The sequence below is a fragment of the Mesoplodon bidens genome, assembly GCF_964165515.1.
Source record: "Mesoplodon bidens genome assembly, chromosome: Y".
Classification (NCBI taxonomy): domain Eukaryota; kingdom Metazoa; phylum Chordata; class Mammalia; order Artiodactyla; family Ziphiidae; genus Mesoplodon; species Mesoplodon bidens.
The window spans coordinates 14909380-14925413 of record NC_138180.1 but is presented as its reverse complement, the minus strand read 5'-3'; the positions used below and the strand labels follow the sequence as shown (position 1 = coordinate 14925413).

Below are 16034 nucleotides of genomic sequence, written 5' to 3'. Positions count from 1 at the left end.
GGTAATATCACCATAGGCACATTCACCATGAGAAACGTGACCATGCGGAATGTCTCTATGGGCCCTGGCACCCTGGGCACTGTCACTGTGAGTACTGTCACAACGAGCACTATAACCGTGACAAATCTCACCATGCTAACTGTCCCCATGGGCACTCTCACTGTTAGAAGTGTCAGCATGGGCACTGTCACTGTCGTCACTGTCACCATGGCCACTGCCACCTTGGGCTCTGTCACCATGAACACTGTAACAATGCCCATTATCACCGTGTGCACTGTCACTATGGGCACTATCACGATGAGCACTGTCAGCATGTACACTATCACTATTTAGCACTGTCACCAGGTGAACTACCACCATGGGCACTGTCATGATGTGCACTATCACCGTAAGCACAGTTACCATGGGCACTGTAACAATGTGCAGTGTCACCATCGGTACTGTCCCCATGGGAACTGCCACGAAGAGCACTGTCACCATTAGCACTGTCACCATCTTGGGCACTGCTATTATGAGCACTGTCACCATGGGTCTGTCGCTATGAGAACTGCCACCAGGGGTATTTTCAACATGAGTACTGTCACCATGGGTATTGTCACCATTTGCACTATCACCATGAGCACTATTACCGTGAGATCTCTCACTGTGATCACTGTCACCATGAGCACTGTCGCCACGGGTACTGGCACAATGCGGACTGGCACCATGAGCCCTGTCACCATGGGCACTATCACTGTGAGCACTCTCACCGTGGTCACTGTCACCATGGGCACTGTTACCATGAGCACTGTCACCATGGTCACATTCAACGTAAGAGCTGTCACCATGGGGACTATCACCATTGGCACTGTCACTGTGGGGTTATCACCATGAGCACTATCACCATGGACGATGTCTCCATGGGCAGTTTCCCCATGAGCACTGTCACCATCGGCACTGTCACCATCGGCACGATCACCGTGAGAACTGTCAACATGGGCCTTGTCACACTGGGTTCTGTCACCATGGGCACTGTCACCCTGGGCATTGTCACAATGGGAAGTATCACCATGGGCTTTGTCAACCTAGGCAGTGTCCCCGTTGTCACTGACACCGTGACATCTATCACCATAAACATTGTAAACATTGGCACGGTCACCATGAGCCCTGGCACAATGAGCATTGTTATTTATGGCACTGCCACCATGAAAACTGTGACCCTGAGCACTGTCACCATGGGCATGACAAAATGGGCACTGTCACCATGGGCATTGTCACCCTAGGTACTCTCACCATAGGCATTATCACTGTGAGAATTGTGAACATGGGCACTGTCACCATGCGCACTGTCACTGTAAGGACTATCCCGGTAAGCAATGTCACCATGAGCAATGTCACAGTAGGCACTGTCACCATTTTGCACTGCCACCATGTGCGGTGTCACCATGGGCACTTTTACCATGAGTACTCTCACCATGGGTAATATCACCATGGACACTGTCACCGTGAGCACTGTCACTATGAGAATTTTCACCATAGCCACTGTCACAATGAGAACTGTCACCATGGTCACATTCAATGTAATAACTTTCACCTCGGGGACTATGACCATTGGCACTGTCACCGTGGTGTTGTCACCATGAGCACTATCTCCATGGGCAATGTCTCCATGGGCAGTATTACCATGAGCACTGTCACCATGGGAATTGTCACTTTAGGCTCTGTCAGCATGGGACTGTCACCGTGAGCACTTTTTCGATGAGCTCTGTCACCCTGGGTATTGTCACCATGGGCACTATCACCGTGAGAGTTGTGAACATGGGCAATCTCACTGTGGACACTATCACCATGAGCAATGTCACCATGAATACTGTCACCCTGTGTATTGACACCATGGGCACTGTCACCATGAGCACTATACCGTGAGAATTGTGAGAATGAGCACTGTCACCATTGGCACATTCATCATCTGCACTATCGCCATGAACACTGTCACCATGAGTACTGTTACTGTGTGCAGTTTCACCATACACACTATCACCCTAAGAACTATCATCGTAAGCAATGTCACCATGAGCAATATCACCATGGGCACTGTCACCATTTTTCACTGCCACTATGTGCAGTGTCACCATGGGTAATATCACCATAGGCACTAACACCGTGAGAAATGTGACCATGCAGAATGTCTCTATGGGCACTGGTACCATGTGCATTGTCACTGTGAGCACTGTAACAACGGGCACTCTCACCGTGAGAAATCTCACCATGCTAACTGTCCCCATGGGAACTGTCACCGTGAGAAGTGTCACCATGGGTACTGTCACTGTCGGCACTTTCACCATGGGCACTGTCATTGTGGGCACTCTCACCATGGCCATTGCCACCTTGGACTCTATCACCATGAACACTGTAACAATGCCCATTATCACCGTGTGCAGTGTCACCATGGGCACTATCACCATGAGTACTGTCACCTTGAGTAATATCACCATGGGCACTGTCACCGTGAGCACTGTCACTATGAGAATTTTGACCATAGGCACTGTCACCATGAGAAATGTCACCATGGGCACCGTCAACATGGAGACCATCACCTTGAGCACTGTCACCATGAGCACTGTCACCATGAGCAATGTCACCATGGTCACATTCAATGTAAGAACTCTCACCACGGGGACTCTCACCGTTGGCACTGTCACAGTGGTGTTGTCACCATAAGCACTATCACCATGGGCAATGTCTCCATGGGCAGTTTCACCATGAGCACTGTCACTATTGGCCATCTCACTATCGGCCCTGTCACCAAGGTCATGGTCACCATGAGCACTGTCACCATGGGCCTTGTCACACTGGGTACTGTCACCATGGGCGCTGTCACCGTGGGCACTATCACAATGGGAAAAATCAGCAAGGGCTTTGTCACCAAGGGTGCTGTCCCCATGGGCACTGACACCGTGACCTCTGTCACCTTAAACACTGTAAACATTTGCACTGTCACCATGAGAACTGCCACAATGAGCACTGTTATTTATGGCACTGCCAACATGAGCACTGTCACCATGAGCACTGTCTCCATGGTCATGACACCATGGACACTGTCACCAGGGGCATTGTAACCCTATGTACTCTCACCATAGGCTTTAACACTCTGAGAATTGTGAACATGGGCACTGTCCCATGGGCATTATCACCATGAGCACTGTCACCATGAGTACTCTCACCCTGGGTATTTTCACCATGGGCACTGTCACTGTGAGCCCTACACCATGAGAATTGTGACTATGGGCACTGTTACTATGGACACTCTCACCATGGGAACTATCACCATGAACATTGTCACAATGAACACTGTCACTGTGTGCACTGTCACTATGTGCACTGTCACCATAAGGACTATCAATGTAAGTAAAGTCACCATGAGCAATATCACCATGGGCACTGTCACCATCTTGCACTGCCACCACATGCACTGTCACCATGGGTAATATCACCAAAGGCACTTTCACCATGAGAAATATGACCGTGCGGAATGTCTCTATGGGCACTGGCATCATGGGCCTTCTCACGGAGCACACTGTCACAACGGGCAATATCACCGTGAGAAATCTCACCATGCTAACTATCCCCATGGGCACTGTGACCGTGAGAAGGGTTACCATGGGCACTGTCACTGTCGGCACTGTCACCAAGGGCACTGTCATTGTGGGCACTGTCACCATGGCCACTGCCACCTTGGGCTCTGTCACCATGAACACTGTAACAATGTCCATTATCACCGTGTGCACTGTCACCATGGGCACTATCACCATGAGCACTGTCAGCATGTGCACTGTCACTTTTTAGCACTGTCACCAGGTGAACTACCACCAGGGACACTGTCACGATGTGCACTATCACCGTGAGCACGGTTACCATGGGCACTGTAACAATGCACAGTGTCACCATTGGTACTGTCCCCATGGGAACTGCCACCAAGTGCACTGTCACCATTAGCACTGTCACCACGAGCACTGCCACCTTGGGAACTGCTATTATGAGCACTGTCACCATGAGAACTGTCGCTATGAGAACTGCCACCATGGGTATTTTCAACATGAGTACCGTCACCATGGGTATTGTCACCATTTGCACTGTCACCATAAGCACTATTACCGTCAGCACTATCACCGTGAGCACTCTCACTGTCGTCACTGTCACCATGAGCACTGTTGCCCTGGGTACTGACACAATTCGGACTGTCACCATGAGCCCTGTCACCATGGGCAATATCACTGTGAGCACTCTCACCTTACTCACTGTCTCATGGGCACTGTTACCATGAGCACTGTCAACATAGACAATAGTGCTGTGGGCAGTGTCACCATGGGCAGTGTCACCATGGGCACTGCCACCATGTGCACTATCACTGTGAGCACTGTCACCATGGGTACTGCAACCATGAGAAATATCACCGTGAGTACTGTCTGCGTGGGTTGTCACCATGTGCACTGTCACCATGAGAACTGTCAACATGGGCACTCTCACCATTTTTCGTTGCCGCCATGTGCAATGTCACCATGGGCACTATCACCGTGAGAATTGTCACCATGAGTACTGTCATCATGGGCACTGTCACCAAGGGCACTGCCACCACGTGCACTCTTATCATGGTCACCAGCATCGTGAGCACTTTCACAATGGGAACTACCACCATGGGCATTATCAACGTAAGGACTCTCACCATGGGCACTATCACCATGGGCACTCTCACCATCGGCACTATTGCCATGAACACTGTCACCATGAACACTGTCACCGTGTGCAGTTTCACCATACACACTATCACTGTAAGGACTATCACCGTAAGCAATGTCACCATGAGCAATATCACCATGGGCACTGTCACCATTTTGCACTGCAACCATGTGCAGTGTCACCATGGACACTTTTACCATGAGTACTGTCACCATGGGTAATATCACCATGGGCACTCTCACCATAAGCACTGTCACTATGAGAATTTTCACCAAAGGCACTGTCACCGTGAGAACTGTCACTATGGTCACATTCAATGTAAGAACTCTCACCACGGGGACTATTACCATTGGCACTGTCACTGTGGACTTGTCACCATGAACACTATCAACATGGGGAATACCTCCATGGGCTGTTTCCCCATGAGCACTGTTACTATTGACACTCTCACAATCGGCACTGTCACCATGGGCACATTCACCATGAGCAGTGTCACCATGGGCCTTGTCACACTGGGCACTGTCACCATGGGCACTTTCACAATGGGAAGTATCACCACGGGCTTTGTCAGCGTGGGCACTGTCCCCGTTGGCACTGACACCGTGACATCTATCAGCATAAGCACTTTAAACGTGGGCACTGTCACCATGAGCACGGTCACCATGAGCACTGTCACCATGGACCTTGTCACATTGGGCGCTGTCACCATGGGCACTGTCACCATGAGCATGCTCACCTTAAGCACTGCCACAATGAGCACTGTTATTTATGGCTCTCCCAACATGAGCACTGTTACCATGAGCACTGTCACCATGGGCATGACACCATGAGCACTGTCACCATGGGCATTGTCACCCTAGGTACTCTCACCATAGGCATTATCACTGTGAGAATTGTGAACATGGACACTGTCACCATGGGCACTATCACATTGAGCACTGTCACCATGAGTACTGTCATCCTGGGTATTTTCACCATGGGCAGTGTCACTGTGAGCAATACACCATGAGAGTTGTGACTATGGGCACTGTCACCATGGACACTCTCACCATGGGAACAACCACCGTGAACACTGTCATCATGAACACTGTCACCATGTGCACTGTCACCATGAGAACTGTCAGTATGGGCACTGTCACCATTATTCACTGCAACCATGTGCACTACCACCATGGGCACTGTCACCATGGGCACTATCACGGTGAGCACTGTCACCATGAGTAGTGTCATCATGGGCACTGTCACCAAGGTCACGGCCACCATGTGCACAGTTACCATGGTCACTATCACCGTGAGCACAGTCACCATGGGAACTACCAACATGGGCACTGTCATCATGAGCAGTTTCACAATGGGAACTGCCACCCTGGGCACTATTAATGTAAGCACTCTCACCATGGGCACTATCACCAAGGGCACTGTCAGTTTCAGCACTATCACCATGGGTACTGTAACCATGACCACTGTCACCACAAACACTGTCACCATGTGCACTGTCACCATGGGCACTATCACCATGAGAACTGTCAGCCTGAGCACTGTCACCATGTGTATTGTGACTTTGGGCACTGTCACCATGAGCACTGTCACCTTGGGCACTGGCACAATGTGAACTTTCACCATGAACATTGTCATCATGTGCACAATCACTGTTAGAACTGTCACGGTCGTCACTGTCAAAATGGGAACTGTAACCGTGAGCTCTTTCACCGTGAGGGTTGTGACCATGGGCACTGTCACCATGGGCAAGGTTCCCATGGACAATTTCACTGTTAGTACTGTCACCATGGACACTATAACTATGGGCACTGTCACCGTGAGCTCTGTCACCATGGGCACTTTCACCATGAGCAGTGACACTCTGACCACTCTCACCATAAGAGAGGTCACCATGGGCACTTTCACGATGGGCACTTCCACCACTGGCACTATCACTGTGAGCACTGTCAACAAGAACACTGTCACGGTGGGCAGTGTCACCATGTGCACTATCCCCACAAGAACTATCACATTAAGCAATGTCACAATGGGCACTGTCACCATTTGCACTGCCACCATGTGCACTATCACCTTAGGCACTGTCACCATGAGCATTTTATCACTGAGTACTGTCACCATGGGTAATATCACCATGGGCACTGTCACCGTGAGAACTGTCACCATGAGCAATGCCATGATGGGCACTGGAGCCATGGGTCTTGTCACTATGAGCACTGAAACAATGGGCACTATCACCGTGAGAAATCTCACCATGCTAACTCTCCCCAAGGGCACTATCACAGAGAGAAAAGTCACCATCGGAACTGTCACAGTCAGTATTCTCATCTTTGGCATTCTCATTGTGGGCACTGCCTCCGTGGGCACTATTATCATGAACACTGGTACCGTGAGCTCTATCATGATAAGAACTGTGACCATGGGCATGGCCACCATGGCATTCTCACGGTGTGCACTGTCACCAGGGGCATTGTCACCATGGACACTGTCACAATGAGCATAATAACCATGGGCACTCTCACCATGGGCACTATCACCATGAGCAATATCACCATGGGCACTGTCACTATTTTGCACTGCCACCAGAGGCACCATGACTATGTGCACTGTCACCATGTGCAGTGTCACCATTGGTATTCTCACCATGGGCACTGCCACCATGAGCACTGTCACCACGAGCACTGCCACCATGAGCACTGTCACAAGAACTGTCCCTATGAGAACTGCCACCATGGGCGCTTTCACCATGATTACTGACACCGTGAGTATTGTCTCCTTGGGCAATGTCATCGTGAGTACTATCACCATGAGCACTATCACCCTGAGAACTGTCACCACGGGCACAGCCTCAATGCGGGCTGTCATCATGAACACTGTCGCCATGGGCACTATCACGGTGAGAACACTCACCGTGGTCACTGTCACCATGGGCACTGTCACTGTGAGCACTGTCACTAAGAGCATTATCACCATAGGCACTGTCACCATGAGAACAGTCACCATGGGCACTGTCAACATGGAGACTATCACCTTGAGCACTGTCACCATGAGCAATTTCAACAGGGTCACTTCCACCGTGAGAACTGTGACCATGCATACTCTCATTATTGGCACTGCCTCTTAGGGGTTGTCACGATGAGCACTATCACCATTGTCAATGGTCTCCATGGGCCGTGTCACCCTGTGCACTCTCAGTATTGGCACTATTACCATCGGCACTGTCATCATCGGCATGGTCACCGTGAACACTGTCACAATGGGTGTTGTCACAATGGGCGCTGTCACCATGGGCACAGTCACCATTAGCACTCTCACCATGAGCACTGTGATATTGGGCACTGTCACCATGGGCTCTGTCACAGTGGGCACTGTCAGAATGGGAAGTATCACCATGGGCTTTGTCAGCATGGGCACTGTCACCATAGGCATGGCCACCGTGACATCTATCACCATAAGCACTGTAACCAGGGGCACTGTCACCATAAGCATGGTCACCATGAACACTGCCACAATGAGCACTATCACCATGGGCAATGTCTCCATGGGCAGTTTCACCATGAGCACTGTCACTATTGGCACTCTCACCATCGGCACGGTCACCATTGGCACGGTCACCATTAGCCTTGTCACCATGGGCCTTGTCACACTGGGCGCTGTCACCATGGACACTGTTAGGGTGGGCTCTGTCACAATAGGAAGTATCACCATGGGCTTTGTCAGCGTGGGCACTGTCCCCGTGGACACTGACACCGTGACATCTATCACCATAAACACTGTATACAAGGGCAATGTCACCATGAGCACGGTTACCATGAGCACTGCCACAATGAGCACTGTTATTTATGGCACTGCCAACATGGCACAGTCACCATGAGCACTCTCTACCATGGGCATGACCCCATGGGCACTGTCACCATGGGCATTGTCACCCTAGGTACTCTCACCATAGGCATTATCACTGTGAGAATTGTGAACATGGGCAATGTCACCAAGGGCACTGTCACCATGGGCACTCTCACCATGAGTACTGTCACCCTGGGCATTTTCACTTTGGGCACTGTCACTGTGAGCACTACAGCATGAGATTTGTGACTATGGTCACTGTCACCATGGACACTCTCACAATGGGAACTATCACCGTGAACACTGTCACCATGAACACTGTCACTCTGTGCAGTGTCACCATGCACACTGTGACCATAAGGACTATCAATGTAAGCCAAGTCACCATGAGCAATGTCACCATGGGCACTGTCACCATTTTGCACTGCCACCATGTGCAGTGTCAAGATGGGTAATATCATTATAGGCACATGCACTCTGAGAAATGTGACCATGTGGAATGTCTCTATGGTACCTGGCACCATGGGCATTGTCACTGTGAGCACTGTCACAATGGGCACTATCACTGTGATAAATCTCACCATGCTAACTGTCTCAATGGGTACTGCCACCGTTAGAAGTGTCAGCATGGGCACTGTCACTGTTGGCACTGTCACCAAGGGCACTGTCATTGTGGGCACTGTCACCATGGCCACTGCCACCTTGGGCTCTGTCACCATGAACACTGTAACAATGTCCATTATCACCGTGTGCACTGTCACCATGGGCACTATCACCATGAGCACTGTCAGCATGTGCACTGTCACTATTTAGCACTGTCACCAGGTGAACTACCACCGGGGACACTGTCACGATGTGCACTATCACCGTGAACACGGTTACCATGGGCACTGTTACAATGCACAGTGTCACCATCGGTACTGTCCCCATGGGAACTGCCACCAAGTGCACTGTCACCATTAGCACTGTCACCACGACCACTGCCACCTTGGGAACTGCTATTATGAGCACTGTCACCATGAGAACTGTCGCTATGAGAACTGCCACCATGGGTATTTTCAACATGAGTACCGTCACCATGGGTATTGTCACCATTTGCACTGTCACCATAAGCACTATTACCGTCAGCACTATCACCGTGAGCACTCTCACTGTCACTGTCCCCACGAGCACTGTTGCCCTGGGTACTGACACAATTCGGACTGTCACCATGAGCTCTGTCACCATGGGCAATATCACTGTGAGAACTCTCACCTTACTCACTGTCTCATGGGCACTGTTACCATGAGCACTGTCAACATAGACAATAGTGCTGTGGGCAGTGTCACCATGGGCAGTGTCACCATGGGCACTGCCACCATGTGCACTATCACTGTGAGCACTGTCACCATGGGTACTGCAACCATGAGAAATATAACCGTGAGTACTGTCTGCGTGGGTTGTCACCATGTGCACTGTCACCATGAGAACTGTCAACATGGGCACTCTCACCATTTTTCGTTGCCGCCATGTGCAATGTCACCATGGGCACTATCACCGTGAGAATTGTCACCATGAGTACTGTCATCATGGGCACTGTCACCAAGGGCACTGCCACCACGTGCACTCTTATCATGGTCACCAGCATCGTGAGCACTTTCACAATGGGAACTACCACCATGGGCATTATCAACGTAAGGACTCTCACCATGGGCACTCTCACCATGGGCACTCTCACCATGAGCACTGTCACTAATTGCATTATCACCATAGGCACTGTCACCATGTGAACAGTCACCATGGGCACTGTCATCATGGAGACTATCACCTTGAGCATTGTCACCATGAACAAAGTCAATAGGGTCACTTTCACCATGAGAACTGTCACCACGGGGACTCTCACCATTGGCACTGCCTCCGAGGGTATGTCACGATGAGCACTATCACCATGGGCAGTGTCTCCATGGGCAGTTTCACTGTGAGCACTCTCACTATTGGCACTATCACCATCGGCACTGCCAGCATCAGTACGGTCACCGTGAGCAGAGTCACAATGGGCATTGTCACAGTGGGCACTGTCACAATGGGCACAGTCTACATTAGCATTCTCACTATGGGCACTGTGATCTTGGGCACTGTCAACGTGGGCTCTTTCACTGTGGGCACTGTCACAATGTGAGGTATCACCATGGGCTTTCTCAGCGTGGGCACTGTCACTGTGGGCACGGCCACCGTGACATCTATCACCATAAGCACTGTAACAATGGGCACCGTCCCTCTGAGCACAGTCATCATGAGCACTGCCACAATGAGAACTGTCATTTATGGCACTGTCCACATGAGCAGTTTCACCATGATCACTGTCACCATGGGCAGGACACCCTGTGTATTGTCACCATGAGCACTCTCACCATGATCACTCTCACCATGAGAATTGTCACCTTAGGTACTGTCACCATGGGCACTGTCACCATGAGCACTTTTACCATGAGCTCTGTCACCCTGGTATTGTCACCATGAGCACTATACCGTGAGAATTGTGACTATGGGCACTGTCAGCATGGGCACTTTCACCATCGGCACTATTGCCGTGAACACTGTCACCATGAGCACTGTCACTGTGTCAAGTTTCACCATACACACTATCACCATAAGAACTATCACCATAAGCAGTGTCACCATGAGCAATATCACCATGGGAACTGTCACCATTTTGCACTGCCACCATGTGCAGTGTCACCATGGGCACTTTTACCATGAGTACTCTCACCATGGGTAATAACACCATGGGCACTCTCACCGTGAGCACTATCACTATGAGAATTTTCACCATAGGCACTGTCACCGTGAGAACTGTCACCTAGGTCACATTCAACATAAGAACTGTCACCACGGGGACCATCAAAATTGGCACTGTCACCGTGGGGTTGTCAGCATGAGCACTATCACCACGGCTAATGTCTCCATGGGCAATTTTCCCATGAGCACTGTCAATATTGGTTCTCTCACTATCGGCCCTGTCACCATGGGCATAGTCACCATGAGCACTGTCACCATGGGCCTTGTCACACTGGATGCTGTCACCATGGGCCATGTCACCATGGCCACAGTCACAATGGGAAGTATCACCATGTGCTTTGTCATCCTGGACACTGTCCCCTTGGGCACTGACACTGTGATATCTATCATCATAAACACTGTAAACATGGGCACTGTCACCATGAGCATGGTCACCATGAGCACTGCCACAATGAACACTGTTATTTATGGCACTGCCAACATGAGCCCTGTTACCATGAGCACAGTCACCATGGGCATGAAACCGTGGGCACTGTCACCATGGGCATTGTCACCCTAGGTACTCTCAGCATAGGCGTTATCACTGTGAGAATTGTGAACATGGGCACTGTCACCATGGGCACTATCACCATGAGCACTCTCACCATGAGTGCTGTCACCCTGGGTATTTTCACCATGGGCACTGTCACTGTGAGCACTACACCATGAGAATTGTGACTGTGGGCACTGCCACAATGGGCACTATCACTGTGATCACTGTCACCATGTGTACTGCAACCCTAAGAACTGTCTCCGTGAGTACTGTCTGCTTTGGTTGTCACCGTGTGCACTGTTATCATGAGAACTGTCAACATGGGCACTGTCACCGTTTTTCACTGCCACCATGTTCAATGTCACCATTGGCACTATCACCGTGAGAACGGTCACCATGAGTACTGTCATCATGGGCACTGTCACCAAGGGCACAGCCACCATGTACACTGTTACCATGGTCACTATCACCATGAGCACTGTCACCATGGGAACTACCAACATGGGAAATGTCATCATGAGCACTTTCACAATGGGAACTGCCACCATGGGCACTATCAATGGGCGGACTCTCACCATGGGCACTATCACCATGGGCACTGTCACTGTGAGCACTGTCACCATCGGCACTCTCACCATGAGCACTATTACTGTGAGCACTACCACCGTGAGCGCTCTCACCATGGTCACTGTCACCATGGGCACTGTCACCATGAGCACTGTCACTATGGGTACTGGCACAATGCGGACTGTCACAATGAGACCTCTCACCATGGACATTATCAACATGAGCACTCTCACCGTGGTCACTGTTACCATGGGTACTGTCACTGTGAGCACTGTTACCATAGGCAATGGCACCGTGGGCACTGTCTCCATGTGCACTGTCATCATGGGCATTGTCACCGTGGGCACTGCCACCATTGGCACTATCACTGTGAGCTTCTTTACAAAAACAAGTTTGGGCACGTTCTTTACCTTATTATGTCGGTCATGTAAGGTCACATTCTAACTTGCCTTGAATCATATGTGAAGGTAATCACCAAGCTGAACTTTTGACACGAATTGTCGCTTTCCCTTGTATTGAGGAGACACAAGCTTCACATAATTTGCATCATCAAAATTCCGTAGCTCTGTGATATCAATTTCAACTGCCCCGGGAGACAGCCAGATCTATAATTAAAAATTGTCCACATTGTCCAACTTATTCATCCAGTTTGCCCATGGGGGTCAACCCTAGAGGATTATTACCTAATATGTTATGGCAAATGGATGTAACTCATGTGCCAACTTTTGGAAAGCTATCTTATGTACATGGTTCTGTGGATACCTATTCTCATGTAATTCTTGCCTCAGCAAGAACCGGGAAAGCTTTTAAGGATGTTATGCAACACGTATTTTTCTGTTTTGCCTTTCTAGGCATTCCAAAAGCTCTAAAAAATGATAACGCTCCTGCCTACATTTCTAAGGCTTTTAAAGACTTTTGTGAAAAATTTAATATTTCCCATTCTATGGGAATCCCCTATAATCCTCAGGTTCATGCAATAGTGGAAAAAGCCCATCATACTTTAAAAGTTCACATTACAAATTTACAGCAAGGGGAATTCAAATACACTTCTCCACATCACATCTTCAACACACACTATTTGTATTAAATAATTTGAATACTGATTCACAAGGTAATACTGCCATGATGAGGCATTGGAATCCTGATATTAATAAACCTAAACATAGGGTGAAATGGAAGGATCTGCTCACTCGTCAATGGAAAGGACCTGATATTTTCTAACCACCGGCTGAGGGTATGCTTGTGTATTTCCACAGGACGCTGACTCGCCGTTGTGGGTGCCTGACCGTCTCATCAGACATGTCGGGCCCTCCGACCCCGCCTTACCACTTCCCAGTCAGGCACAAGGCACCACAGCCGGAGACGTCAGCTAATGAATCACCATCAGCTAAAGAACCACTGCTGCAGCAGATACAAAAGCTCACCATTGGAGAGAGACCAATTCTTTGTCTTCCGCATCCACACCCAAGACCTCGCAAGACACAAGCCATCTCAACAGGAACTTCGAATCCACCAAATTGGGGTCAGATTAAACAACTTGCTGATGACGCCAAGAAAGTGGTAACAGACCAGGGAGCTACCTTATCACCTGGAAATCTTTTTGTTGCTATGCTTGCTATATTGGCCTGCCAGGTAACTAGGGGAAATGCTTTGGATAAATCTTATTGGACATATCTCCCTGATCCACCGATTTTACAAACTGTAGCCTGGGATAATGAGGGTATACCAGTGTCTACTACTATGCCCAGGTTAATGGGAGGAGCCATAAGCTCCTATCCATATAATAAATTTAAAACAAATAATAATTTTATACTTCATGGAAAATCAGGGTTCCATACTATATGTTTTATATTTCCATCAATTAATAACTCTCTAGCCTCTCGTAAGGATGGATGTATACCGGTTTTTCTTAAAGGACAGCTTACTGCTTCTCCTTTGAGTCAATCTAATAAGAGACTTCTTTGGTCTTTGATTTACCTAGCACCTGGAGAAGATCCAACTTATAATCAACCTTCCTCTCATCTTTAAAATTTCTTCCTTGTAATCCTCCTTAAGGTATCCATACAGGAGTACAATCATCTATATTACAATCTCCGGAAGACCAATTGGATAGTAACTGGGACGCTGTAGATACCAATACCAGATTTCCTACATGGAATTATTGTATATATTCTTCAAGAATTGATATTCCCATAGAGGATACCACAAAAAAATGTGCATGATTGGAGTAATCCTGATCCATGTAAGGATTATAGATCTTATTTACAACATCATGCACATTATGATTGGAATAATACACTCATTCCTGCTTCTATGCTTGTTAATAGATGGCACACTGGAGGATGTGTGCCTCCTATACTAACTATGGCTCAAGAGAGTATGTATTATGCACAGACCCAGCTTTGGAAAGCTATTGCTGCACCACCACCAGTTATTCTTCATAGAGCTAAAAATATGGGCATTTATTCTATGCAGGCTTGTGTGTCAGCACCTTATGTATTCTTGGTAGCCCCAAAATATGTGGATCTAAATATTTATTATAATACTTCTGATTCTACTTTTTGGACACATTGCTATGATTGTATTTTGACAAATTGTATAAATCCCTCTATGAATGTACAAGTTTTAATGATTCTTAAACGACCGCCATACATTATGTTGCCTGTAAAATTATCCTCTGCCTCGTATGATGATTATGGCTTACAAGTTTTGCATGAAACTGAACTTTTATTACATTCAAAGAGACTTGTTGCAGCTTTAATTCTAGCAATATCTACATTTATAGCTGTAATAGCATCACTTTCTCTTTCAATAAGTTCCTTAGCTCAACATGTACATACAGCTCAACATGTAAATGAGCTTTCAAAAAATGTATCTTTAGCTCTGGCTACTCAGGAAGTTATAGACAGAAAGTTAGAAGCAAAGGTGGATGCCTTAGAAGAAGCAATTTTACACATAGGGCATGAATTAACAGCGCTCAAAGTAAGATTAGCTTTGAGGTGTCATAAAAAATATAGATGGATTTGTGTTACTCCTCTAAAAGTGAATGAATCATTATATTCTTGGGAATAAATTCGTACTCATATTATGGGAGTTTGGAACCAAACAGATGCTAGTTTAGACCCTACTAAATTACATCAAGAGATTCATGACATAGGAAATACAAACTTAGGTTTATCTCCGGCACAGTCTGCTCAGAAATTTTTTGAAAGTATTAAGTCATTTGTGTCACGTAAAACCTTATTCTCAATGCTCATTAATGGAGGAATCATGGCAGTTGTTGTACTAATTCTGATATTTTTACTTCCAGTCATCATTAGGATAATTATTAAAAGCATCAAACAACTTTCCGTGGAGCTACATACTGCACTTTTAAAAAATAAAAAAGGGGGAGATGTCGGAAGCCATCCTGGAGGCATTGCACCATGACAAAGTCATGAGCAACGGAAGGCACTGCAAGGCAGTGCCGTGTCAGTAAGGTGGACTACAGCTCCGTTGTTATGTTTTATGATAATCACTTTACATACAGGGGCAATTTTGGGGGGATGTTGCTCCAGGTGAAAAAAAATTCCTCTAGGACTCCCCCTCCTGAAACTATCAT

At 48.1% G+C, this 16034-nt stretch overlaps 1 pseudogene across 1 annotated transcript in view; it reads left to right on the top strand.

Annotated features, from left to right (window-relative positions):
• Positions 1–13732: 13732 nt before the first annotated feature.
• Positions 13733–16034, top strand: part of LOC308609656 (ubiquitin-like modifier-activating enzyme 1) — a 44639-nt pseudogene continuing 42337 nt past the window's right edge. The window contains exon 1 of the transcript in view: positions 13733–14065. The product of the transcript in view is annotated as a ubiquitin-like modifier-activating enzyme 1 (transcript). The remainder of the gene's footprint in view (positions 14066–16034) is intronic.